This window comes from Hypanus sabinus, chromosome 1 (genome assembly GCF_030144855.1).
Source record: "Hypanus sabinus isolate sHypSab1 chromosome 1, sHypSab1.hap1, whole genome shotgun sequence".
NCBI classification, from domain to species: Eukaryota; Metazoa; Chordata; class Chondrichthyes; order Myliobatiformes; family Dasyatidae; genus Hypanus; species Hypanus sabinus.
This window is the reverse complement of record NC_082706.1, coordinates 169,315,658-169,343,253: the sequence shown is the minus strand read 5'-3', so window position 1 is coordinate 169,343,253 and position 27,596 is coordinate 169,315,658. Positions and strand designations below refer to the sequence as shown.

The window sequence follows — 27,596 nt, the reverse complement described above, 5'->3', positions numbered from 1 at the left end:
ATGCTGCTGATGAACAATCGTATAATGATGAGAGTGACACAGGACCCCGTTGCCCTGAGATTTTCAATGTAAAAGCTAACAAGAGGCAAACAATATGACTTACACCACAAGTGAACAGCAAATTAACTAAAATGGAATAGGACACTGGCTCCGCTGTTCAAAATGAGTTTGAACAGCATTTCAATTTTACTTAACTGAAGCCTGCAGATATCCAACGGTAACGCATTGTAAGGATTCACTGCTAATGTAATGGCTTCTCTGTACTGCTCCTTGTGTTTTCCTCGTGTTTGCTTCTCTGTAATGTTCACTGCTGAGGTAACGGTTTCTCTGTAGCAGCAATGTTTGGGTTATGGCTGGAGACAACAAGACTGTGGTATGCATGTTAGCCAATCAGAGATTGTTGCTCTGTCTTGTGAACCTGGAAGGATATTTTTTGTGGTCTTTGGTCGAGGGAAGATGAAGAGGGAAGACACGTTTGGAGAGAGCTGGTGGACCAACAGACAGAGTGGAGTGGGTGGGCAACGCTCGGAGGAGATCAGTGGTGGAAGAATGGTGAATGAGTGAGCTCCAATGTGCACTTTTGACTTTTCCTTGAATTGGGCCCTTTTTTATTTTCATTACTAACCCTATATTCAGATTAAGATTCATAAAGTTCAATCATTTAATTGCGTATCGTGTACTGTCTGATATTTTGTGTTGTGGGTATGTAACTGGACAGTACATTACACAGCATCCACAACATGATTTCTCAGTTTGGCGGGGCCAGAGGCTGTTTTCCCCTGGACAAACAAGGGCTCTCTGAGCCTGGGAGTCACACAACCAAGAACTTACATTGAAGGGAAGATAACTCATGTGGGAATAACATTAGTAACAATGAAATACAACAACCAATAAACTAGATTAAGGCTTGTGTGTGGTAAAAACAGGAGGGCTAATATTGTGCAGTCATGATTGACTGAGACAAATACAACTTGATCGGAGACCATTTCCATGCCACATCCCCTGCAAGAGTCAACTGAAAGCAAGTTAAGAAAAGTACTGGTTGATGCCACAGTAGTGTTCAAGGATGGCATTGGAAAAGTTGAACATATCACGGGTAAGATAGTGTTTAATGAAAATGCTACAACCAAGTTTTACAAAGCCCATCTCTTTCCTTATACCACCTGTGATAAATTAGCCAGTGAGCTGGATCGCATGGAGGCTGAAGGAATTCTTTCCAGGGTTCAGTCCACCCACCCCATGGTTCCAGTAACCAAGAAGACTGGGCTTGTCAGGATCTGTGGTGATGTCAACGTAACCATCAACCCAGTACTGAACAGATCAATACCCTCTGCCCTAGATAGAGGATATCTTTGCAAACCTTTCTGCAGGAAAGCACTTCAGCAAAGTGGACTTAGCTGAGGCCTACATACAGATGGAGATGGAAGAAGAGTCCAAAGTGCTTCTCACCATAAATACTCACAAAGGGTTTTATACTATAATAGGCTCATTTTTTTTGTGTAGCATCTGTATATGCACTCTGGCAGAAAGTTATGGACCAGGTGCTATAAGACTGTCCAGCCACTCAGTATTACCTGGATGACATCATTGTTACTGGTGAGGACAACAAGGAACATCTCCAAAATCTCAAAACAGAGTTAAAAAGCTTAGAAGATTATGGGCTTAGAGTATGAAACAAGAATGAATTATTTAAACTGAGTATTGCACCATTGATGCAAAAGCATGACACAAGTGTGCTGAGAAAATTCAGGCAGTGGTAGATGCCCCAGGACCAAAGGACATGTCACAGTTGTGGTAATTCTTAAGATCTGTCAATTACTATATAACATGTTCCTGCCAAACCTGGCTACTGTGCTGCACCCCTTGAACTCATTACTACAGACTGGGAAGAAATGGCAATTGACAGAGCAGTGTGAGATGGCTTTGAAAAAGCCAAAGGAAATGGTATTGGCAGATCCACACTGTCCAGTGAAGTTTGCATGTGATGCCTCACCTTATGGTACAGGTACACTCATGTCACATATTATGACTGATGCAATTGAATGCCTTAGCATCAAGTTCCCTTGCTGCTGCTGGGAAAAATTATGCACAGATTGACAGAGGGGCCTTGAGTCTGGTTTGGGGTGTAAAATGTTTCAACCAGTACTGTATGGCAGACAGTTTACCCTCATCAACCACTAGTGTCCATTTTCGATCCACAGAAGGGTAGCCCACTAACAGTAACAGCACGACTGAAGAGATGGGCTCTTTTTCTTGAAGGATACAATAACAGGATTGAATTCACAAGGATGGCCAATCATGGAAATGCTGATGGATTGTCTCATTTTTCCTTGGAATAGAAAACACCCAAAATATTTACAGAAGAGGACATTCCTCTGGATGTATTCTCCCTTTTGCAAATCTAAAGTTTCCTTATTGCGGCAGAGATGAACCAAAGTGAAACCAGAAAATACCCCATACTGTCTTAGGTCTACATGGCCGCACAAAATGACTGGAATGTGCCGCAGAAACTTCAGTTCCCCCATTTTTACCACTGTCATGATGAATTTGCCCTTGATACCAATTGTTTTATATGGGGATTGAGAGATGTTATACCATCTAAGCTGAGAGCTAAAGTGCTAAAGGAGCTACATGGCTCTCATCTAGGCATGGCCAAATTGAAAGAGCTGGCTTGAAACTTTGTCTGGTGACCTGGGATAGATCAGCAGATCAAACAGTTTGCAAAGTACTGTTTAGGATGCCAACACATCCAGAGGATGCCAAGATCAGCGCCCCTCCATCCCTGGGAATGGCCTGCACTGCTCTGGCAGAGGATTCATGTGGATTTTGTCAGACCATTCATGTGTACATATTTCTTGTTAGTAGTGGATGCAGCTACAAAGTGGCCAGATGTGATCCTGATAGCCCCCACTACAGCCTCACACACAGTTGCTGTGTTGAGAAGCTTCTTTGCAAGCACTGGTGTTACAGGACACTTAGTGACAATGGGCCATGGTTTGTTGTGTGATAGTTTCAGTCATTCCTGAAGATGAATGGAATAAGATATATTACATCTGCACCGTACCACCCAGCTACAGGTGGCTTGCTGGAAAGGTTTGCTCAGAATCTAAAGACTGCACTGCGAGTAATGTCAACAGAACACACTACACTGGCACTGAATCAGAATCTCACCAATTTATTCCTTGCATATCACAATGCAGCACACTCCACAACCGACAACTTACCAGCCACTATGTTCCTGGGTCATCTCTTGGGTTCATGCTCGCATCTCCTCAAACCCATTCTCAGAAGGAATATGTAGAACAAACAGCTGAGACAAATTGAGGACTCCTCAAGCAAGGAGTCCTGGTGAGTGTTCAGTATCAGTCCTGGTCCCAACACAGTTGAGAATGTGTCATCTGCGGATGACACATTGTTCAGTTGAGGAGCGAAGAGTCAATTGTTAGAGAAGAAAGCTGTGCAGAGGTGTCAGAATCACTTCCGGCACTCCCAGAGTCAACTCCTACCACCATGCAGCAGGCCCCAGAAACTGCGAATGTTTTACAGCTACAAGCCTCACCTGCCACACCAAGTGATTCTCCTTGTCAGGAAATATATTATTACACAAGAGTAAGAAAGCCTCCACAGCAACTAAATCTTTAGATCTGAGTGGGACGATTTAAAATTTAGTGTGCTGTGGATGTCTATAGTAGTTTTATTATATACAGCTCTGCCTTTCAAACTGTGCATAAAAGGTATTGAGCTTATCTGGGAGTGAATCATCACAGCCATTCATGATGCTAGGTTTCACCTTGTAGGAAGTAATAGCTTGCAAACCCTGCCAGACCAAATATGCACCCGATTCTGTCTCTAGCTTCAGTCAGAATTGTCCCTTCAATCTTAAGATACCCTTACTTAGGTCATATCTGTACTTGCTGAATAGGTGTGGATCACCAGTCTGGAATGCGACAGATCTAGCCCTCAGCAGACTTTAATTCTCCCGGTTCATTCATGGCTTCTGGTTTGGTTATGTCCGGTGTGTTCTCATCCACACAGATCTTGAAGTCAATGACAACTGTGGTTAATTCATTCAGATTTTAAGATGAATCCCTGAATATTGTCCAGTCCACCAACTTAAAGCAGTCTTGGGGAGTGCTCCTCTGCCTCCCTTGACCATATCTTCTTGGTCCTCCACACTGCTGCTGCAGTCTTTAGTCTCTGCCTGTACACCGGGAGTGGAAGCACAGCCAGGCGATTGGACTTTACAAAGTGTGGGCGTGGGATGTCATATTAAGCGTTCTTGATGACAGTATACGTTTGTTGGTGCCTCTGGTTCTAATCATAATTTAATTTGATTTAATATGGTTATGGAAAACATTGAAATAGACAAGGTGTAATTATTCTAAATTGGCAAAGTTAATTTTAATAGACTGAATAACAAAATTGCTAGACAAAAATGCTAGAGTCTATGGAAAAAACAATGCTGAATGAACTCAACAGGTCAAGTGGCATCTGAAAGGGGAAAATAATTGATAATTCATGTTGACCTGTGCTTCTCCAAAAACTAGTTTTGAATTGACGGAGATTTGAGTTCATAGAGGGTGGACTAGCTAGTGCAGAGTACCCTTGTGGCCATCCCCCTCAACAAAAGTATATTACTTTGAATACTGTCGAGGGGGGTGACCTAACACAAGAAAGTCACAGTGGTTGGCTGTCTGGCACTGAGTTTGCCTCTGAGACTCAGAAGGGAAGAGAGGAGAAGAGGCATGCTGTGGTGATAGGGGATTTGTTAGTTAGGGGAATGGACAGAAGGCTCTCTGTGGGCGAGTACTAGTTTCCTAGATGGTATGGTGCCAGGGTCCAGGATATCTCAGATCGAGTCCTCAGTATTCTTAAGTGAACAGGGGAGCAACCAGAAGTCATGGTCCATATATGTAGCAATGACATGGGTAAGGATGAGTGAGGAAGTTGTGCACAGGGAATTAAATGATAAGTTAAAGGGAAGGACCTCCAGGTTTGTGATCTCAGGATTGCTACACATGTCAAGTGCTGTGAGAACTAGGAAGATGACAAAGTTTAATGCATGGCTAAAGAGTTGGTGTAGGTGGAACGGCATAAGATTTTTGTATCATTGGGCCCTCTCCAAGGGAAGATAGGACCTGTACAGAAAGGACAGTGTAAAGGGCGTTTCTTCTTTTTCTTTGTTACTGCGTATGTTAATCAAAATGGCTTCTTTGCTTTGTTAAAAGTAGGAATGCTTCTTTGTTGCGAGAGAATGCTGGAAGCTTGTTTGGGTTAAAATTTACTGATAACGAGAATTGTATTCCTTTGTTAACCAATTGGGATTAATGTTGTTCTTTCTTCTGAGTCTGTAAGCTATTGTTGGCGGGCTTTTGGGGAGATCGGCGCGAGGGGGTGAGAGAGAGAGGACGCGATGCTGTAAACTGGGTGAGGAACAGACCACAAGCAGGGGTCCAAGGCCAGGAGGTACCCCGAGGAGAGGAGACGATGATAGTTGTGCTTGGTTGACCACTTCAGGTGGTCCTGAGCTGTGAGTCGAGGAGTTCGGAGGGGATCGAATGGTGGCCAGAAGACTTCAGTAATTGAGCTCCAACAGTTCAATGCACCCCCCGAGTCGCCTCAGGCTCGCTCAGCTCGTTCTCGTCTCGGGGGAGCAGCCTTCGGTCCCGCCAAACTGGGTAATCAACTGGTGTGGAGGCTGTGTGATGTCCCCGGCTCGCCAAAAAATCAGACAGGACACCATATGCGATTAAATGATTACAATTTATAAAGATTACTATAACTAAGTAATTAATAATGAAGTGATTAATAACGATACAGTATATATGAAGGAAAGGAAAATAAAGAAAAGGCACCAAACTTATCAAAGTCCAAACCACTTCGTGCACAACCGTTGGAGCTCAATTTCTGAAGTCTTCTGGCCACCATTCGATCCTCTCCGAACTCCTCGACTAGCAGCTCAGGACCCTCCGAACTCCTTGACTCGCAGCTCAGGACCACCTGAAGTGGTCAACCAAGCACATCTATCTTCGTCTCCTCTCAGGGTACCTCCTGGCCTCGGACCCCCACTTGGGGTCCATTCCTTGCCCAGTTTACAGCATCGCACCCTCTCTCTCTTACCCCCTCGCGCCGATCTCCCCAAAAACCTGCCAACAATAGCTTACAGACTCAGAAGAAAGAACAACATTAATCCCAGTTGGTTAACAAAGGAATACAATTCAAAGAAGCATTCCTACTTTTAACAAAACATTTTGATTAACATACACAGTAACAAAGAAAAAGAAGAAACCCCTTTTACAACAGTTTCTACCTGAATGGAGGGTGACTAATATCCTAGCAGGAAGGTTTGTCAATGTTGCAAGGTGGGGTTTAAACTAAAGCTTCAGTACCAGAGTGCCAGGATAGTCAGTGGAGAGGTTGTGGAGACAGACGTCAGCAAGGCCTCAGACAAATTTAGAAATCAACAGGTTGAGCATGGTGCGACTAGTGTCCTGAGCTGGGTATATTTCACTGAAGGAAGTATTGTAGAAAAGGCAGAAAATAGTGCTGAAGATGAGGCAGCTGGTTTACAAACAGAGGCTATGTGCAGTGTGGAGAGACCGTTGACAGGGCAAAATTGCAGTTATCAGAGGAGGTACCAGAGGATTGGAGGATAGTCAATGCTGTTCCACTGTTTAAAAAAAGGCTCTAAACACTAACCAGGAAACTATGGGCCAGTGAGTCTGACATCAGTTGTGGGAAAGTTATGGGAAGGTACTGTATTCAAAAGGACCAAATATGTAAGTATTTGGATATATGTGGACTGATTAAGGACAGTTAGCATGGCTTCATGCATGATAGGTCATATCTAACTAATAGAGTTTTTCAAGGACATTACCAGGAAACTGGATGAAGGCAAGGCAGTGGATGTTGTCTGCATGGACTTTATCATGGCATTTGCCAAGATCCTGCATAGGAGGCTGGTCAGGAAGGTTCAGTCGCTCGCCACTCAGGATGAGGTAGTAAGTTAGATTAGACATTGGTTTTGTGGTAGAGGGTTGCCTCTCTGACTGGAGGACTGTGACTAGTGGAATGCTGCAGGATCAGTGCTGTGTCCTTTCCTGTTTGTCATCAATATCAATAATCCGGATGATAATGTAGTAAACTGAATCAGGAAACTTGCAGATGGCACCAAGATTGCGGGTGTAGTGGAAAGTGAGGTCTGCTGTCATGGCTTGCAGAGAGATCTGCATCAGTTGGAAAATGGGCTGAAAAATGGCAGATGAAATTTAATAGCAGCCAAGTGTAAAGTTTTGAACTTCATTAGGACCAACCTGGGTAAGTCTTACACAGTGAACAGTAGGGCACTGAGGAGTGTGGTAGAACAAAGGGATCTGGGAATACAATTCCATAATTCATTGACAGTGGCGTCACAGCTAGATAGGGTCATAAAGAAAGCTTTTGGCACTTTGACCTTCATAAATCAATGTACTGCGTACAGGAGATGGGGTATTATGTTGAAGTTGTATATGACGTTGATGAGGCCTACTTTGGAGTATTGTGTGCAGTTTTTGTCACCTCCTTCCAGGAAAGATGCCATTAAGGTTTAATGAGTACAGAGAAAATTTACTAGGATGTTGTCGCATCTGGACGACATGAGTTATATGGAAAGATTGAATATGTTAGGACTGTATTCTTTAGAATGTAGAAGATTGAAAGGAGATTTGATAGAGGTATACAAAATTATGAGGGGTATAGATAAGTTAAATGCAAGCAGGCTTTTTCCACTGAGGTTGGGTGAAACTACAACCAGAGGTCATGAGTTAAAGGTGAGGGATGAGAAGTTTAAGGGGAACATGAGGGGAAACTTCTTCACTTAGAGGGTCATGAGAGTGTGCAATGAGCGGCCAGCACAAATGGTGCATGCAAGCTCGACTTCAACACTTAAGAGAAATTTGGATAGGTACATGGATAGTAGGGGTATGGAGAGCTATGGTCCCCGTGCAAGTCGATGGGAGTAGGCAATGTAAATAGTTTCCGCATGAACCAGATGGGCCAAAGGGCCTGTTTCTGCCCTATAAGAAGAACTGCCAAATTTCAACCTTTTGCTGACTTTTACTGCATGGAGCTGCAGATAAGCTTTCTGACAATGGCACAACTGTTCACGTGCTTCCCCGTCTATTCAAATCTCAAGAAGGCAAATGGTAATAGCATTGTCTGAAGTAACAAAAAGTGAAATCCTGCTGTATATGGTTAATCTAACAAAACTGACCTCCAAACATGTCGTTCACATGCCCCACCACCTAACCCATGACATAATAGGGCCAGGGCGCTTCTGTAATGTTCTAAATATGATAGGTACTCTGATATCATAAGTACTATTCGGTATGACAATGTATGTGATAGGTACTCAGATTTTCACTAAATCTCAAACACTTTTAGGAGCTTTTGTCATAGCACTTTTGATGAGAACAGCCTCCGCTGATGAAGGGTCTTCAATCTGGAACATTAAGTCTGTTTCTCTTCCCACATATCACAAGTCAAGTGAAGTTTATTGTCATTTAATTATATACATGTATACCATCAAACGAGATGTTTCTCTGAACTAGGGTGTAAAGCTCTATAGTATACATAACACATAATAATTTATGAAACTAAGGATGAAATCTATAGATGGATTACACATAAGTAAACAACCAGAAGTGCATAAATTAAATACTGTAAGGTACAGTGACACTCTGAACGCAATGTGACAGGAAGTTCAGAAGCCTAATGGCCTGAGGAAAGAAAATGTTCCCCATCCTGACTGTTCCTGCATCGGAGTCTCCTGCCTGATGTTAGAAAGTCAAAGAGGTCGCTGGATGGATAGGTGGGATCCTTAATAATGCCAAGGGCACTGCGTAAGCAATGCTCCTGATAAATTTCCTCAATGGACGGTAAGGGAGACCCCTGTAATTCTCTCAGCCATTCTCACAGCCCTTTGTACAGACTTCCAGTCCGACACTTCGCTGATCCCATACTAGACGGAGATTTAACTTGTCTGGTTGATCTCAATGGTGCTCCTGTAAAAATGTAGTTAAGGTGAGGCCTGCTAAGAATTTTACTTTATTACTTTATTACTTTATTGTCGCCAAACAATTGATACTAGAGCATACAATCATCACAGCGATATTTGATTCTGCGCTTTGCGCTCCCTGGAGTACAAATCCATAGTAAATATAATAAAAATTTAAAATTCTAAATCATAAATAGAAAATAGAAAAGGAAAAGTAAGGTAGTGCAAAAAAAAATGAGAGACAGGTCCGGATATTTGGAAGGTATGGCCCAGATCCGGGTCAGGATCCGTTCAGCAGTCTTATCTCAGTTGGAAAGAAGCTGTTCCTAAATCTGGCCGTACAAGTCTTCAAGCTCCTGAATTTTCAATATTTTCTGTGTTATTTTGGATTTCAAGCATCTGCAATTTTCTTGATATATATAATCCTCCACTTGTTTTTCAATCAAGGTTATATTATTTCAATTTACAACTGTGGATTTGTGGATCCCATTAGGAAGGTACAGAACAGCTAATAGACAGCCCAGCATGCCTGGCATTTCTCTCCTGGAGTTTTCTTCCTCCAACCTGAAGTACTGATATAATTACAGGCCCACAATCCCTTATCTGAAATCCTTGGGGCCAGTTGCATTTCCAAATTCAGAATTTTTCATATTTCAGACCCCCCCTGGATACCAAAAACATGTATGCTCAAGTACCTTATTTAACTTGTCTCAGTGTGGTGGACTTTAGGACCCGGTGGAGCTCCAAACCTACGCACATCCTCCCATCTACTTTAAATCATCTATAGATTACTTATAATACCGAATACAATGTAAATGCTATGTAAATAGTTGTTACACTGTATTAGTTAGGGAATCATGACAAGAAAAATTTTTTTATTTCCAACCAAAACATTCAATAAAACATAAAAATATACAGCTTCAAATGAACTGAATCAAACACATGGTAAATGACTTACTGGAATAAATGTAGAACGTAACTGTCACTATAAAACATCAGTAACTTGTCTTTCTGTTTCTTTAAATCATATACAGTAGTAGTTCTGACACCATATTCTTCAGTAAGATGCCGCACAGACACACCACAATCAAGCTTCTGCAATAACTCCACTTTCTGCGTTATTGATAATGATAGATGCTTCCTTCTCTTTTTCTCATTGTTACTCATAGGGGTATCTGCAGCTCTTTTTGACATTTTCACAGTGAAATTAAACACAAAGTCAACAGTGAACCCAAAATATCAGCGAACAGCAAATGCACGTGTAACCAGTATGAGCACTGGGCCACAACTGACGTGTGGTGGCCTCTGCTAGTACTGCCGCATCACACCTGAGTGACGTCAGCTGGAGGTGAAAAAAACTACGGTTTTCAGAGCTTTTTGGATTTCAGAATTTCAGATTGTGCACCTGCATTACCAATTGTCCCATTCAATCAACCATGCAGCAACTACAATGGAACTTGTCAAACCACAGGATACTGGGTACCAACTATCCTTGAGAGGGTTTGCATTTTAAGAGTAGTATGTCCTACCACCTTTGTTTGTCCCAGTGAAACCTCTTCTTTAAATAGCATCTCCCGTCATCGATCCCAAATATGATAGGAAATCCAGTGGGACCACAATTAGACAGAGATTAATCAGCACTGAAGTGTGCTTAATATATTGTCTTATTGATTTCCCTGCTCTCCAATGGGTGCACAGCAGTGGCTTTGTTGTTAGTCAGAGATTTTCAGTGTTTTTTTCTAATCCACACTTCTTATTTGCAAACAAACCTCTTTTATTATTTTATATTGGAGGGGCGGAGCGAATTGATGATGGCACTAAATGGTGACTCCTTGTTTGCATCTCCAGAAACAGCTCAATTTCTATTTTTGATATCTTTTTTTTCCCTTTTCAAAGTACTCTTGAAGACCCTGACTTGGAGTTACAGTCTGACTTCAGTTCTTCGCAGGAATGGGGCCTGCTCTCAGGACCTCACAACCAGCTGCTTTTTGATATCCCAAGGACACGGCCTGGAAGACTTGGATTTTCGTGGCTCTGGATACGGGCTGATTCGAGGCTGGTGCCCCTGACTGAGGTGTCTTGGGAGAACATGGAACACTGGGGGCAGCGGGTTAGCTACCGTGAACTGTCTGTCCAGAGACCTGAGCCTTTTTGGGGCCGATTGTTTGGGCGCAGAGCTCAGAGAAAGCAACACAACAGACTTTTAACATCATAAATCAGTGAGTTTTTTGTTATGTCTCCCCTCTTGCAGTTAAATGGAGACATCTTATTAATGGGGAGGAGGAAGAGAGAGAGAGAGAGCGAGAGAGAGAGAGAGAGAGAGAGAGAGAGAGAGAGAGAGAGAGAGAGAGAGAGAGAGAGAGAGAGAGGAAGAGACTGTAGTATATCAAATTACCGGGTGAACGAGTAGTTTTTGGAGTACTGCAAGTCTGTGTCTTTATTGATGCTTTGCTGCATGCTTGAGTGCTCTATGGCGGGGGGCGCCGATACTGTTTTGCTGGTGGGGGTGGGGGGATCATTGCTTTGCTGCTGCTTATGTATGGGAGGGGGGAACTGGGAGAGGGGCTTTGGGGCTCTAATGTTTAACTGTCATTCATTCTTTGGGGCACTCCTCTGTTTTCATGGATGTTTGCAAAGAAAAAGAATTCCAGGATATATATTGTATTTATTTCCCTGATATTAAATGTCAGAGCTTGAGAAGGAGAGGATTTGCGGGCTTTTTCAGTTACTTTAATCGGTCAACCAACTGGGAACGGAGGAGCAGAAGACAGCCGGTCAGCTAGCGCACTATAAAAGAAGTTTTGTCTAGCGAAGCACCCATCATCGGAGTGGACTGAATCAGAGTGGGACGGCTTTGGTGTGAACAGACAGAGGTGAGGGTAGGTCCCTGGTAAGTTCTGTTTTTGTTCGTTTAGAGTAGAGAGAGTGCCAGGCAGGATGTAGGAATGCTCCTCTTGCAGATGTGGGAAGTCAGGGAGACCTCCCACATCTCCGGTCTCCCTGACAATGACACCTGCAAGAAGTGCATCCAGCTGCAGCTCCTAACAAACCGCGTTAGGGAACTGGAGCAGGAGCTGGATGACCTCCAGATCATTTGGGAGAATGAGCAGTTTATAGATAGTAGTTTCAGGGAGGTAGCTATGCCAAAGGTGCAGAGCACAGGTAATTGGGTTACAGTCAGGCGAGGGAAAGGGCAGGCAGAGCAGGGTTCCCCTGTGGCCATTCCCCTCAACAACAAGTATACTGAATTGGATACTGTTGCGGATGGGGGGATGACTTACTTGGGACAAGCTGTGGCAGCCGGATCTCTGGCACTGAGTCTGGTTCTGCAATGCAGAAGGGAGGAAGGAGGAAGAGGAGAGCAGTAGTGATAGGGGACTCCATAGTCAGGGGTACAGACAGGAGATGCTGTGGTCGTGACAGAGTCTCCCGGATGGTTTGTTGCCTCCCGGGTGCCAGGGTCAGGGATGTCTCTGATCGCGTGCACAGCATTCTCAAGTGGGAGGGTGATCAGCCAGATGTCGTGGTACACATCGGTACCAATGACATAGGAAGGAAGAGTGAGGAGGTTCTGAAGAGTAAGTATAGAGAGCTTGGTAGGAAGTTAAAAAGCAGGACCTTGAGGGTGATAATCTCAGGATTGCTGCCTATGCCACGTGACAGTGAGGGTAAGAATAGGATGCTCTGGAGGATGAACTAATGGCTGAGGAACTGGTGTGGGGGCAGGGTTTCAGACTTTTGGATCATTGGGACCTCTTCTGGGGCAGGTGGGACCTGTACAAGAGAGACAGGTTACACCTGAACTACAGGGGGACCAATATCCTTGCAGGGAGGCTTGCTAGTGCTACTGGGAGGAGAGGTTTAAACTAGATTTGCAGGGGGATGGGAACCAGGGTGCCAGAGCAGATAGTGGAGCAGGGGTGAAAATAAATTATGTTAAAAGTTCATGCAAAGTCACAAATAGAAGGGTTGTGTGTGGTGGTAATAATCTTCTGATGTGTGTATACTTCAATGCAAGGAGTATTGTGGGGAAGGTTGACAAGCTGAGGATGTGGATTGACACGTGGAATTATGACATTATAGCCATTAGTGAAACTTGGCTACAAGAGGGGCAGGACTGGCAGCTTAATGTTCCAAGGTTCTGATGTTTCAGACGTGATAGAGGCAGAGGGATGAAGGGTGGAGGGGGTGGCATTGCTAGTCAGGAGAAATGTTACAGCAGTGCTTCGGCAGGACAGATTAGAGGGCTTGTCTACTGAGGTCATATGGATGCAGCTGAGAAACAGGAAAGGTATGATCACATTAATGGGGTTGCATTATAGACGATCCAATAGTCAGCGAGAATTGGAGGAGCAAATCTGCAGAGAGATATTAGACAACTGCAGGAAACAAAAGTTGTGATAGTAGGGCATTTTAATTTTCCACATATTGTTTGGGACTCCCATACTGTTAAAGGTCTAGACGAGTTAGAGTTTGTAAAATGCATTCAGGAAAGTTTTTTAAATCAATGTATAGAGGTACCAACTAGAGAGGATGCAATATTAGATCTCCTATTAGGAAACGAGTTAGGACAAATGATAGAAGTGTGTGTAGGGGAACACTTTGTGTCTAGTGATCAAAATGCCACTTATTTCAACTTGGTCATGGATAAAGAGAGATCTGGTCCTTGGGTTGAGGTACTAAACTGGAAAAAGGCCAAATTTGAAGAAATGAGAAAGGATCTAAAAAGCATGGATTGGGACAAGTTGTTCTCTGGCAAGGATGTGATTGGTAAGTGGGAGGCCTTCAAAGGAGAAATTTAGAGAGTGCAGAGTTTGCATGTTCCTGTCAGGATTAAAGGCAAAGTGAATAAGAATAAGGAACCTTGGTTTTTGAGGGATATTGGAAATTTGATTAAGAAGAAGAGAGAGATATATGACAGGTATATGCAACAAGGAGCGAATAAGGTGCTTGAGTGCACCTAAAAAGTGCAAGAAAATACTTAAGAAAGAAATCAGGAGGGCTAAAAGAAGAGATGAGGTTGCTTTGGCAGTCAAGGTGAAGGATAATCCTAAGAGCTTCTACAGGTATGTTAAGAGCAAAAGGATAGTAAGGGATAAAATTGGTCCTCTTGAAGATCAGAGTGGTCGGCCATGAATGGAAGCAAAAGAAATGGGCGAGATCCTAAATGTTTTTTTTTTGGATCTGTGTTTACTAAGGAAACTGGCAAGGAGTCTATGGCAATAAGGCAAACAAGTAGTGAGGTCATGGAACCTATACAGATTGAAGAGGAGGAGGTGCTTGCTGTCTTCAGGCAAATCAGAGTAGATAAATCCCCAGGACCTGACAGAGTATTCCCTCAGACCTTGAAGGAGACCAGTATTGAAATAGCAGGGGCCCTGGCAGATATACTTAAAATGTTGGTATCTACGGGTGAGGTGCTGGAGGATTGGAGGATAGCTCATGTTGTTTCATTGTTTAAAGAAGGCTCTAAAAGTAATCCGGGAAATTATAGGCTGGTAAGTTTGATGTCAGTAGTAGGTAAATTATTGGAAGAAGCACTAAGAGATAGGATCTGCAAGCATTTGGATAGACAGGGACTTATTAGGGAGAGTCAACACGGCTTTGTGCATGGTAGGTCATGTTTAACCAATCTATTAGAGTTTTTCAAGGAGGTTACCAGGAAAGTGGATGAAGGGAAGGCAGTGGATGTTGTCTACATGGACTTCTGTAAGGCCACTGACAAGGTCCCACATGGGAGGTTAGTTAGGAAGATTCAATTGGTAAGTCTACATGGTGAGGTAGTAAATTGGACTAGACATTGGCTCAATGGGAGAAGTCAGAGAGTGGTAGTGGAGGATTGCGTCTCTGAGTGGAGGCCTGTGACTAGTGGTGTGCCACAGGGATCAGTGTTGGGTCCATTGTTATTTGTCCTCTATATCAATGATCTGGATGATAATGTGGTAAATTGGACCAGCAAATTTGCTGATGATTCAAAGATTGGAGGTGTAGTGGATAGTGAGGAAGGTTTTCAAAGCTTGCAGAGGGATCTGGACCAGCTGGAAAAATGGGCTGAAAAATGGCAGATGGAGTTTAATACAGACAAGTGTGAGGTATTGCACTTCAGAAGGTCAAACCAAGGTAGACCATACAAGGTAAATGGTAGGACAATGAGGAGTGCAGTAGAACAGAGGGATCTAGGAATACAGATACATTATTCCCTAAAAGTGGCAATACAGATAGATAGGGTAGTAAAAAGAGCTTTTGGCACATTGGCCTTTATAAATCAAAGTACTGAGTATAAGAGTTGGAATGTTATGGTGAGGTTGAATAAGACTTTGCTGAGGCTGAAATTTGGAGTATTGTGTCCAGTTTTGGTCACCGAATTACAGGAAGGATATTAATAAGGTTGAAAGAGTTCAGAGAAGGTTTACAAGGATGTTGCCGGGACTTGAGAAACTGAGTTACAGAGAAAGGTTGAATAGGTTAGGACTTTATTCCCTGGAGCGCAGAAGAATGAGGGGAGATTTTATAGAGGAATATAAAATTATGATGGGTATAGATAGAGTGAATGCAAGCAGGCTTTTTCCACTGAGTCTAGGGGAGAGAAAAAAACCAGAGGACGTGGGTTAAGGGTGAAGGGGAAAAGTTTAAAGAAACATTAGGGGGAGCTTCTTCACACAGAGAGTAGTAGGAGTGTGGAATAAGCTGCCAATTGAAGTGGTGAATGCCGGCTCACTTTTAACATTTAAGAAAAACTTGGACAGGTATATGGATGAGAGGGGTTTGTAAGGATATGGACCAGGTGCAGGTCCGTGGGACTAGGCAGAAAAATGGTCGAGCACTGCCAAGAACGGCCAAAAGGCCTGTTTCTGTGCTGTGATGTTCTATGGTTCTATGGTACCCATTGAAACCTCTTACTTATAATTCAAATTAACAACTTTTCTAAGATTATTTTTCAATGATCATTTGTCTTTAAGTCCTTTATTTTCCTAGTCATGACATTTACTCATGGAATTATGCCTCAGATTTACTTCCCAAAATATCTGTATTTTTTCAAACTACTTTTATCTCGTAAATAGCACCAAAATTGTGATTTTTCTGGTTTCAAATATCCACTTCTTCAGTCTGGCAGTAGTTGATTTTAATTTCATTTAAAAAATTTAACAAATTAAATAGAATACTAATCAAACATGTATGTTTTGTAGCTTCATAATTTTTTAAAATTATCAGTTAATAATACTTGATAAAGACTTAACTATGTTAGCCTAAATTGAACACATACATACATGAAGTCCTGTTTTGTATTTCAATAAATTGATCTCTCAGGAATACAGTTGAATTTGAGGTGCAATAGAACTGTACTTGATAAATTGATTCCATGTATAACAATCATTTCACTGCAATGTTACTTTCTTTTGACTCCCAAGGGTAATTTTACATGAAGGAAAAATTTTATATGCTGCTGAATGTAATTTCATTCAGGTAAATTATTATTGATTTTTTCCATATAGATAATAATGGCTGTAGTATTCCCAAAGGACAATTAAGTAATACCAAATAAAAAACCTTTGCCATGAAGTTTGGCAGAACAACAACAGTCTAAATATGATATGGCAATGAGCATAAAAGAGTCTCCAGTGTGCTGATGGATTGATGCATTCCATATTTGTACCACTTTATTAAACAACAATATAATCTGGTGCTTGTTTCCCATTAAGTTTGTATTTGATATTCACTTTTACCAAAGCATCAGCACAGGAAATTGCTTTCTGAAATGGAATTGTATTGGACTTATTCTGCAGCATGTAATTGACTGAATAATTGTCAATATGTGTCATCAGAGTAGTACAATTTACAATAAAGATTGTACTTCTCACTGAAATAATTATACACAACACATTTCATCAGGAGAACCGAAGTGTAAAAGCCAAAGACCCATTTGAAAGTCAGCACCAGTTCCATTGACACCTTCACGACTTTGTTTCTCTAACTTAGTAAAATTCAGGGGAGAGAGAATGGGACGATGTGATTCGTGGCAGCTGGTACAACAGGCACCAGGAAATCTTAAGGATGAAGAGATCTTAATGAACTAGAATCTCTGGCAGGACTTTATTGTTGATATGCTATTGGTTGGCAAGAGAAGATGGTGGAAGATGAACAGAAGGAGGTCACAGTGGGATCAGATGGAAAATATAAGGCAATAAGGATGGGGGGAAAGGACATTGTCACTAAAATCAGGAGGGAAGGTGGGATGGAGGCATATATTGGGGGTAGTAGTGGAGAGGGTTACCAGCAAGCATGGGTTTGGAGACTGCAGAAGAGGGGCATCAGCAGACGAAAAGGCTCAAAGGTTGAGAGCACTGGTAAATTATATGACATTGGATTTGGAAACTGGGATTGGAGCAGTGATGACGATGGGGACAGCTAAGAGTGATTCTGGTCAGCAGAATGATCAAGGGATGGGCAAGACTATTCCTGTTTCTCTTGCACTAACTTCTAAGTCACATGCCTGTTACATTTGTTATGGCAAAAGAAGACTGTAGCTTTAACTATTTATGGAAGGAACAATGATCATTCAGAATTTTAAGTCATGTGTTAGCTGATACAACTTAATATTGACAGATGATAATGATCTGCTAAAAGCAGAAAAAAAGGAAGTGTTAGTGTCACATAAAATAGACACTGAAGCCCTTCTTATGAAGGCAGATAATATTACTGACTCTGCACCGAACAGTTGATCTAAACAGTATCGGCAAATATTGAGAATAACTTTATTATAAATTATCAGAATGGATCATCACCTATTAAAAATGCACAATCGTGCTGAGATAAGCCGGGAGCTGAGAATTTGCTCTTCGATATTGTGATTGCAATAATTCACTTTTTTTCCTCAAGATATTTACATAAAAGAGCCCAAAATCCCAAAACCTATTCACAGATAATGATGGTCCAGTGAGCAATCTTTTGTGTTAATATGAGTTTACTAGGAATACTATCTATTTAGAATTAATCAAAAATACATATAACATTCCCTGATATAATTCATTAAGGATCACATTATAAACTTACTCAGTAAGACCATAAGACATAGGAACAGAATTAGACCATATAGTCATTGTCCTTCCACCACACCTTGCTGATTACTGACTGAAAAGTTTCCTTCTTCCTGCAACTATAAAAAACTGCATTCCTGTTTCTGCTAGGAAATTATAATAGTATTATATTAAATTGCTTTTCAAAAGATGAATATCCATCTAACGTCATGATTCTGCTAGAATTCTCTCCACTCGCCTGCCCCAACAACACTCAAGACACTGAATGTTAGCCAGGACAAAACAGCCTGATTAATTGATACTCCATTTATACTGCTCAGCATTTATTCCATTTGTAATATGCCATGGCTACAGTGCACACATTCTACAAAATACCTAGCAGTTACATAACCAGGCTACCCTGACAGCACCTCCCGAATTAATCAGGATGAGAGCGAAATGCTTTGGACCGTCATCAGATCTCAACAGGTCACACAAGTCCAAAATAACTATATATTGCTGTTCCTTCATCACCACTGAACCTAAATCTTGGAACTCCGTGTCTATTGGTCATATGAAAATACATTCACCATTAGTGATGCAAGAGTTCTAAGAGGTAGCTCACCAGCTCTTTCACAAACATAATTAGAGACGTACCTTAAAAGATATAGAAGATGTAAAGATATACAATTAGATGGCTGCTACTCAAGCCAAATAAAGAATTAATTAAAAATGCAAGAAGTTACATTATCCACCAAAATTATTTTGTTCTTTGTATTTAAAATAGACTAATCTCTTGATTTAAAGTAGGCAACAATTAAGCAGACCAGAAACAATTTTTAAAAAAGCACTTTCTTTAAAAATTTCATAGCTCTGTAATAAACACCCTACTAAATTCTTCCCAAAATATCTACTTTTAACACTGGAGAGCCTATTTACAGCATATTCTTCACAACTCATCTTAATGAAACCAAGGATCAGACGTATTACTCTCTCCTACATCAACACGGAGATCTTATCGTTCCCTTATGCATGCTGCTGTATCTAGAACCTGACTACAATCGAGTTGGGATCTTTGAAAAGTGCTGTAAAAACTTGGATATATCATCTGGAAATGCAGTCCACTGAGTCTGCTTTATTTATAACAGTCTCATATTAGTTGGATACATAAGTAAATTCTGGCTAACTCGTTTTCCATTTTCCTCATAATTATTTCTAACCAGGACAATTGGAATTTAGATACAGTGCTCCTCATTCTTGTCCTGCATTCAATAAGATTACGACTGATCTGTACACCTGCCTTTCCTCTCCTTGCCATTATATCTTTTATAAAAAGAAAATTACCAATTACAAGATTAAAATGATCCAACTGCCAACTTGCACGTGGACGTCTTTTTCAATTTCTTTCCCCAAGAAGCTCGGTTCAAATGTGTAGGTTATAAACTTTTATCCCAGATTTGTCAACCAACAAGAAGACTGACTTTTCAGTCCCCCTTAAAGTCTTGAAAACAGTGATCTAATCACACCTTAACAATAACACCTATCAGCAAATTTAAGCAAGTAGCTCTTTATTCGGATATCTAAGTTGTTAGATATCAGTGAATAATTGAAGTACCCAAACAGATCTCTGTGGGATGTCTTAATGAATCACCTCCTGCTATTTAGAGAACTCACAATTAATATCTGTATCTTCCAAATCCTACAACTGATAAAAATTTTCAGAGAGGCCAATAAATAACCTGCGGTTTCTTTAACTTTTAACTGCATTGCTAAAAATCTGTTCTTTGGGATGTTAGTGAATACCTTTCAGAAATTCATTTGCTTGGCACCCAATTACATTCATTTATTCTTTTAAAAATTAATTTAATCAGATTCATTGGGTCGCACCCACTATTTACAAATCCTTATCAAGATGTTAAGATCATATGAGGACTTGATCCAGAATTATACTAATCATACTTAGTGTACATTGACGTGGGAAAACTTAAGAGTCCACACACTCTTATTGTTACAAGGATGAAATATGAAGCATTTGATTTATTACTGAGATACCTCTGAGATTACAGTTCATTATGGATTTGCACCATCTGCAAATATATCAAGCAAATCCCAAATAAATAAGTGGATTAAGGAAAAAATGATGAGGAGCCACATCATTCATTCACTCGACTCAGTTCAATCCGAATCCACTAGCAACTGTTTTCTGACTCATTTCTTTCTACCAGTCACTCAATGGCTCACCTTTGTTGGTAACACACTTAAAATGCTGGAGGATCTCAGCAGATCAGGCAGCATCCATGGAGAGAAATATACAGTTGATGGTTCAGGCCCTTCAACAGGATTATGTGGATTTCAATGAAAACTTCTTGAAATTCCTAAAAATATTTTGTTGCACTTCTTCCAGGGATCTATTTAAATGTTCTTTCTTAAACAATGGCTGGTAAATTAGTCAAGCAAAACTTTCGTCAGAATCCAAGTCAGTTGCCTGGTTTTCTGACCATCAATCTGAACATTAGCTCTGTTTCTATCTCCACAGATGCTGTCAAAGCTGCCGAGTATTTCATCTTTTATTTATGAGTGTCAATTAGGGTGTTTCCTACAGCTATTTGCTCCAGATTATTGATTTCTTTCATTTCCTAATGACTGAAGTCTAGGCATTTCTTTGAGATGATTCTTCATTGAGCAACAAGATTGTTCTACTTGCCGTCTCACGACATTTCTCAAATGATGGACATTGTTTTATAAATCTGCTTTGCTGTCAGCCTGCTGAGTTTGTTTACAACTTCTCACCTGGCAATGTGCTGTTGGATAAGGATGAACATTTAAAAACAGTAAAGGCTGGAAACACTCAACAGGTCTTTTGCCCCTGTAAGTGAAGGTTTGTGATAATGTGGAAGATAGGGACGACTGGGATAGAAGTGCCCCCTGAAAGAAAGCGATAAAGGCTGGTGAATGGAGGAGATGGTAAATGGAATGAGAGAGAAAATCAGTAGTAGATAAGAGGGTTAAAAATTGCTGAATGCTAGAAATGTGATATTTAAGATAAAAGTTACTAACAAGATTATGGCTGTGTATTTAAAAAAAATAGTTGAACCAGGTGCTGCATATCGATGCAGCTATAAAGAAAGCAAGAAAACTGCTATATTTTATTAGCAGTTTGAGGAGTTTTAGTATTTACCAAAAACACCCATAAATTTCTACACATGTACCATGGAGAGCCTTCTAATTGGCTGCATTACCATCTGGCATGAGGGCGGGGGCTACTGCACAGGATTGAAGTAAGCTGCAGAGAGTTATAAAGTTAGTCAGCTCCATCATGGACACTAGCTTCCATTGAATCCAGGACATCTTCAAGGAGCAACACACACAAAATGCTGGAGGAACTCAGCAGGCCAGGCAGCATCTATGGAAAAATATACAGTCGATGTTTCAGGCCGAAATCCTTATCTCCTTGTCTCCCCATTGCCTCCCTCTGGTGCTCCTCCCCAACTTTTCTTTCTTCCATGGCCTTCTGTCCTCTCCTATCAGACTCTCCCTTCTCCAGCCTTGTATCTTTTTCACCAATCAACCTCCCAGCTCTTTACTTCATCCTGGTTTCACCTGTCACCTTGTGTTTCTCTCTCCCCTCCCCCTCTTTTAAAATCTACTCATCTATTTTTCTCCAGTCCTGCTGAAGGGTTTTGACAGTACTTTTTTCCATAGATGCTGCCTGGCCTGTTGAGTTCCTCCAGCATTTTATATGTGTTAGTCAGATTACCAGCATCTGTAGATTTTCTCTTGTTTGCATCTTTAAGGAGCGGTGCCTCAGAAAGGCAGCATTCATTATTAAGGACCCACACCACCCAGGACATGCCCACTTCTCATTGCTACCTGATGCACCATCAATAACTCTTGGAGACGTGAGGTGAGATATAGGCTTTTATTGGCTGGAAGAAAGAACAAGCAGCAAGTGACCACCACACAACATCCTGGAGACTGAGGCCGGGGCTGTGTCTCCAATCGCCTTTATACCAGGGTTCGTGGGAGGAGCCACAGGAGCAAACAGCAGGGGGGGCGTGTCCAGACAGGTATATATAGTTCACCACACTACCATCAGAAGGGAGGTTCATAATCCTGAAGGCACACACTCAGTAATTCAGGAATAGTTTCTTCTTCTCTGCATGTGATTTCTGAATGGACATTGAACCCAGGAACACCACCTCACTACTTTTTTATTTCTATCTTTGCACTACTTAATTAACTATTTAATATTTCATATATCCTGTATACTTACTGTAATTCACCATTTTCTCTCCATTAATATGTACCGCATTGCACTGCCACCACAAAGTTAACAAATTTCATGCCATATGCCAGTGATATTAAACCTGATTCTGATTCTGAAATAGTGAGGGGGATAGAGCAAATGTATTGAAGCAATCTGTTGGGAAAATGAATGAGGTTCCACGTTTTAAAATACTACGTGGAATATAACACTTTTGTAAATGCAGTGGGCACATGGATTTATGTCATAGAAGGTCAAGCTATCAAGAATATACAGCTTAGATAATAATTTACATTTGAATAAAAATCTTCATAATTTTTTTACATAAATATTGCCCCTTCCAGGTAACAGGAAACAACTTAAAAGACCGAACAGCCCATTTTCTTTCCAGCAGTCATTTATGCTTGCTGTTTATTGCATTTTGTCTGAAGGTAGCTTGGTATAGATAGGGTAAATGCAAGCAGGCATTTTCCAGTGAGGTTGGCTGAGACTAGAACTAGAGGTCATAGGTTAAGGGTAAAAAGTGAAATGTTTAAGGGAAACATGAGGGGGAAACTTCTTCACTCAGAGGGTGATGAGAGTGTGGAAGGGGCAGCCAGTGGAATGGATGGATGTGGGTTCGATTTCAACACAAGAGAAATTTAGATAGGTACATGGATGGGAGAGGTGTGGAGGGCTATGGTCAGGATGCAGGTCAATGGGTCTAGACAGATTAATAGTTCAGCATGGGTTGTAGATCCTGTTTCTGTGCTGTAGTGTATGTGACTGTGTAGTTCAATGGAAGAAATGGATTTATCACAATCCATTAGCAAGAGCTACGGCACAAGAATCCATTTCTGCACCATGCAATTTACATCACTCAGATAAAAGGAAACTGCAATGTATTTTCTGTCTGAATTTATTACAAAGATACGGGAACAATGATGAACTAGATTTACTTAAATCATGAATAGCACATTACTAGAAAACAATCTGAATAATGATCTACTGAGAAATTTAAAAATTTTTCAGATAATTGATTATATTTCAATATTCAAACAATTGGTGTAGAACACTCTACCATAATTACCTTGAAAAATAACTTCGTTTCCAATCTTCTGTACTCTTTCTATCTGATCCATGCTTTGAGAATTTATTCTGCCTATTTTGCATGCCTTCAAGATTTTCTGACGAGTCTGCTGTTTTCAGTCATCAAGATTTGCTTTCTGATGCCTGTGTGAGTACTTCTGAAAATTGCTAGCTAATTTGTGTGTTAAAATTCTTCCACACTCTTTCCTTCACCATTGCCTGAGCTCTCAGCATCTGTGAAAAGCGACTGTTCCCTCAGATCCGCTGACCTTTCCACGCAGAGTTTCACCAGTGCCATTTCTTCCAAGTCGACGAAACCTCATATCCCCTTTAGGACCTTTTCCCTCACTAATTATTAGCCTTACAGTTGTTTGTGTGGAAATGATCAGATTCTTCAATTTGCTGGTAGTTCTAATTGAGACTGCCAGAAGAATGCATTCAAATAAGGTGCAATGTTCAAAGTAACCATGTAACAACAGAACGAAGCAAAGTAATTCTAGATCTTAAAGAGGTTCGTCTCCAGAAGCTTTGCAGCTTACCTGAGCATCATTACTTCCATTAGACAATGAAATAATGAAAATTTAAAACGCACTGATATTCTGTCTATTAATTATGAAGTGAGAAAAATAAATAAACCATTTTCCTGGAGGTGGTTTAAGCTGTTATGTAAGAGCCCGAATCCTTCAGTTATTTTCTATCATTCTACATTGATATGATTTCCCCAAGTACAGTTACCAATGTAATTAAAAGTCTTCTAAAAACAACTGTGAAGGTGGCATGTCCAGCTTTTATGCTGGCAGCAGCTCTGATTTCAAACCCCTGACTTCCTTGCCTTTATCTGTCCTCCATCCATCGTTTAATTTCTCTCATCATTTTTATATCTCACAAACCTTATCTCACATTCACAGAACTCTGAACCCTCCATCCACTTTTGACTTCACGTTTCTTTCTCTGCAGTTTCTCCCCAATTTCCCTTCCACTTAATACATTCTTTCACTATCCTGTCAGTCCATTTCATTTGGTGAGAGCTTTCCACTATCATATTCAATAAAGCTGACACCTTCTCCTTCCTGCAGCGGCAAGTCAGTCCTTTTATTCTCACCACCGCTGGAAGTGATCGCCTAATTTTACTCACAGTGTAAGATGCGCATAGCCGAATAGGCACCTCACAAATGATTAGGCTAAAGATTGCTATGGTCTATAATCAATATTGCAGAATGTCAATAATTTATCTCCTAGTCTTTTTAATTGCAATCACACTGTAATTTCACTGTCCTTTTAAAGATGCAGCCGGTAGATTTTTCCGCAAATGCCAATTTAATATTAAATATGCAGCAAAGTCAGCAGTGGCTCAAAATATGGTAACATGGTAGCTAATAATATGTATATTTTTTCACCTACCAAACTAATTGCCTTTCTGGAAAATCAAATAGCCACAAGTGATGGAAATGTGAAATAAAAGCAGAAAATGATGGAAACACTTTTGATGGCAACACCTGTAAAAAGGAAAAGGAGTTAACATTTCAGTTGAAAGACACTTCATCAACCTGAAATGTTAACCCTGTTCCTTTTTCCACAGGAGCTGCCCAACCAGCTGTGTCTTTCCAGCATTTTCTGCCTTTCTGTTACATCCATCTGTAACAGCAATTTTATCTTACCTTAGTTTCTTTATTTAAAAAAAAATTATCCTGGCCCAACACGTTAAACTGGTTATCTGAAAATGCACTCTCTTAGTATTCTTCTGACAAAGATCAATGGGCCAGAGATCTCTGAAAATGAAACAGGCAAACAAAAATGGTGCGAGGATGCCTGTTCTTCTTCATCAGTCACACCTCTAAAATTAATAATATATTTCACCATTTATAAATATAATGTCAAATGGGTGAAGTGCAATTTATTATTTATTAGGTTATGATTATATGAATGCTCTTGTAGCCTACAGGGCATGAATATATTGTAAAATTCACAGCATATTAATTACATAATCCACATTTCCCTTGATATCTTAGCGATAGTTGACTGCTTTAGAATGAGGTACTAAATGGGCCAGATTAAAATGAGTTCATTAGTGAAATTGTTATTCAATTATAATTTAAAAATTACGATTCTTATGAATTTTATTTTATCGTTTGATAGAGTTAATTAAAAGGAAATATTTTCCAACCCCTGAGTGAGGGAATTATAGACTGCACGGTATTATCCTGTGCAATAATCTCTTCCACGAAATCCATAACCCTTTCTGTTGGTCAAAGCAATCCTATGTTTCAATATATTTTACTTACTGGTTTAACTTACTGATTACTGTGGCAATACATTTAGAAACCGATTTATGTATAGGCGCTAAAGTACAAAGTAAACTTCAATTTTGGGAGAAAACGCACGTCTGTACATTTCTACATACATGGATTCAGTCTGTTGCTTGGATTTTCTTTTGTTCACAATTTAATTTTATCTGTTGTGCTATTCTACCAATGTTCTAGTTTTAATTATGTCAAAGAAGAAATGATAATAGGACTGCTTCGTCTTTTCCAATATTCCAGTGTCGCCGAAGAGATACCCGAAGAGATAGTTTCTAAACTACAGGCTACAATTCTACTTTACAACAGCCTCCCAATCCTCGGGAAGTTGCCCGTCGTGTCTCAGCCCCGGTTTCACGGCGTGCGACTTCAGCATTGTACACAATCTTAAGATTACTTCGGGAGGGACCAAATGCAGGAGCCACATGTAATGTTCAGTTCTGCGTTACATCATGTCATTCCAGCACTCGAATCAAATGCTTTAAATGCGCACACTGGGCACATAACGATGTTATAATGAATGGGCTGGATGAAGGCTCGCATGAGCCATCACAACGTACTTCTCCCCCGGTATAAACTGCTGGGATTTTTTTTACCGCAGTTGAAGTTACATTTTCGTTGGGTGCAGATTCCTTGTACGAATTAGCCGCAACTACCATCAGATGAGTAAGTTAAGTTACGTCCAAAATGATAGAATTGCTCTATTCGACAAGCTGCGCTAATCGAACAGGGGACATCAGTGTTCCTCCGTTTCCCACAGATACGCTTCCCACAAGTGCAAAGTAGGTAATGCAATGGATCGTTTAGAATAATTGGAATATTGCAGCAGGAGAGGAGGGGGATAGGATTGAGATGATGTAACCACTTGAATTAACAGATCCGAGGAAACTGCGCCTCGATTTTTTCTACAAGGGGAAATTGCTGCTCTCCACCCAAGGCAAGAAAGGCCACTGATATTACTTGGTGAACAGATGCTGTAAAAGGGGGCTTTCCCTCCAATGCAACAAGAAGAAAACCCGCCTGAGTGACTGCAATATTCCCGGTTGAGCACACATCCGTTAACAAGCATCAGGACCAGCATCAACAAAACTGGGGATCATCTTCCACCAAGTTCAGCGGTGCCACATGTATCATGCTGTAGTCTGCACCCCACTGATGCCTGAACTCAGGGGGGTCCCCAAGGACAAGGGAACGGCACAGACTTTATCTCCGTGCCACCCCCACCCCCGTTGTAACATTGAGGGGGGGGGCAGAGAGAGAGAGAGATGCTGCCCCGTTGCCTCCTCCTCCTCCTCCCAGGCTGGGCAGAGTGCAGGGGAGCCCAGAGTCGAAAAGGGTTCCGCGCGGTGCCCACCCTCTCCTCACACTCGATCTTCAGATACACAAGGCGCGGCTTTTAGTGGTATCCCCTGTTTGCGTGGTGTGTCGGGGCAGTGCGGGAGGTACTCACGGTCCGAGCATCAATCCGGAGAGCCGCAGACGATCTCCACCACCCTCCCAGCCGATTCCAGTGGGATCCTCACCCAGGGCCGCTCACTGGCAACGCCTGCGCATGCGTGCGGCTGGTTGCTAATAAAAACGCTGGGATTTTACAGTAAAAATCCCCTTATGGTCCAAAATCCGATTTCGAGATTTTACTTCTTCCTTCTTCACGCATTTTTTTTTCTTGTTGTAGCAATGCAAGCCACAGCTTGTAAACAAAAACGCGAAATGTTTCCGCAACCCTAACTGGCTCTCTGTAAAACCGGCTATCGAGTCAGGGAATAAAATGACAAATGAACCGTGAATGCCATAGAGCCCAATACACATTGCTCCAACAGCACTCGGGGATCCTCGCAGTAGTGGGCTCCCCCTGGCATGCCCCTGGGAGCCGCACATTGCATCTCTCTTAAGTTATGCCCAATTCTCCTTCGACTTCC

At 41.3% G+C, this 27,596-nt stretch overlaps 1 protein-coding gene across 1 annotated transcript in view; it reads right to left on the bottom strand.

Annotated features, from left to right (window-relative positions):
• Positions 1–27,172, bottom strand: part of rgs20 (regulator of G protein signaling 20) — a 93,590-nt gene extending 66,418 nt beyond the window's left edge. The window contains exon 1 of the mRNA XM_059951386.1: positions 27,128–27,172. The gene's annotated coding sequence lies outside the window, so the exon portion shown is untranslated. The remainder of the gene's footprint in view (positions 1–27,127) is intronic.
• Between the last annotated feature and the right edge of the window lie 424 nt (positions 27,173–27,596).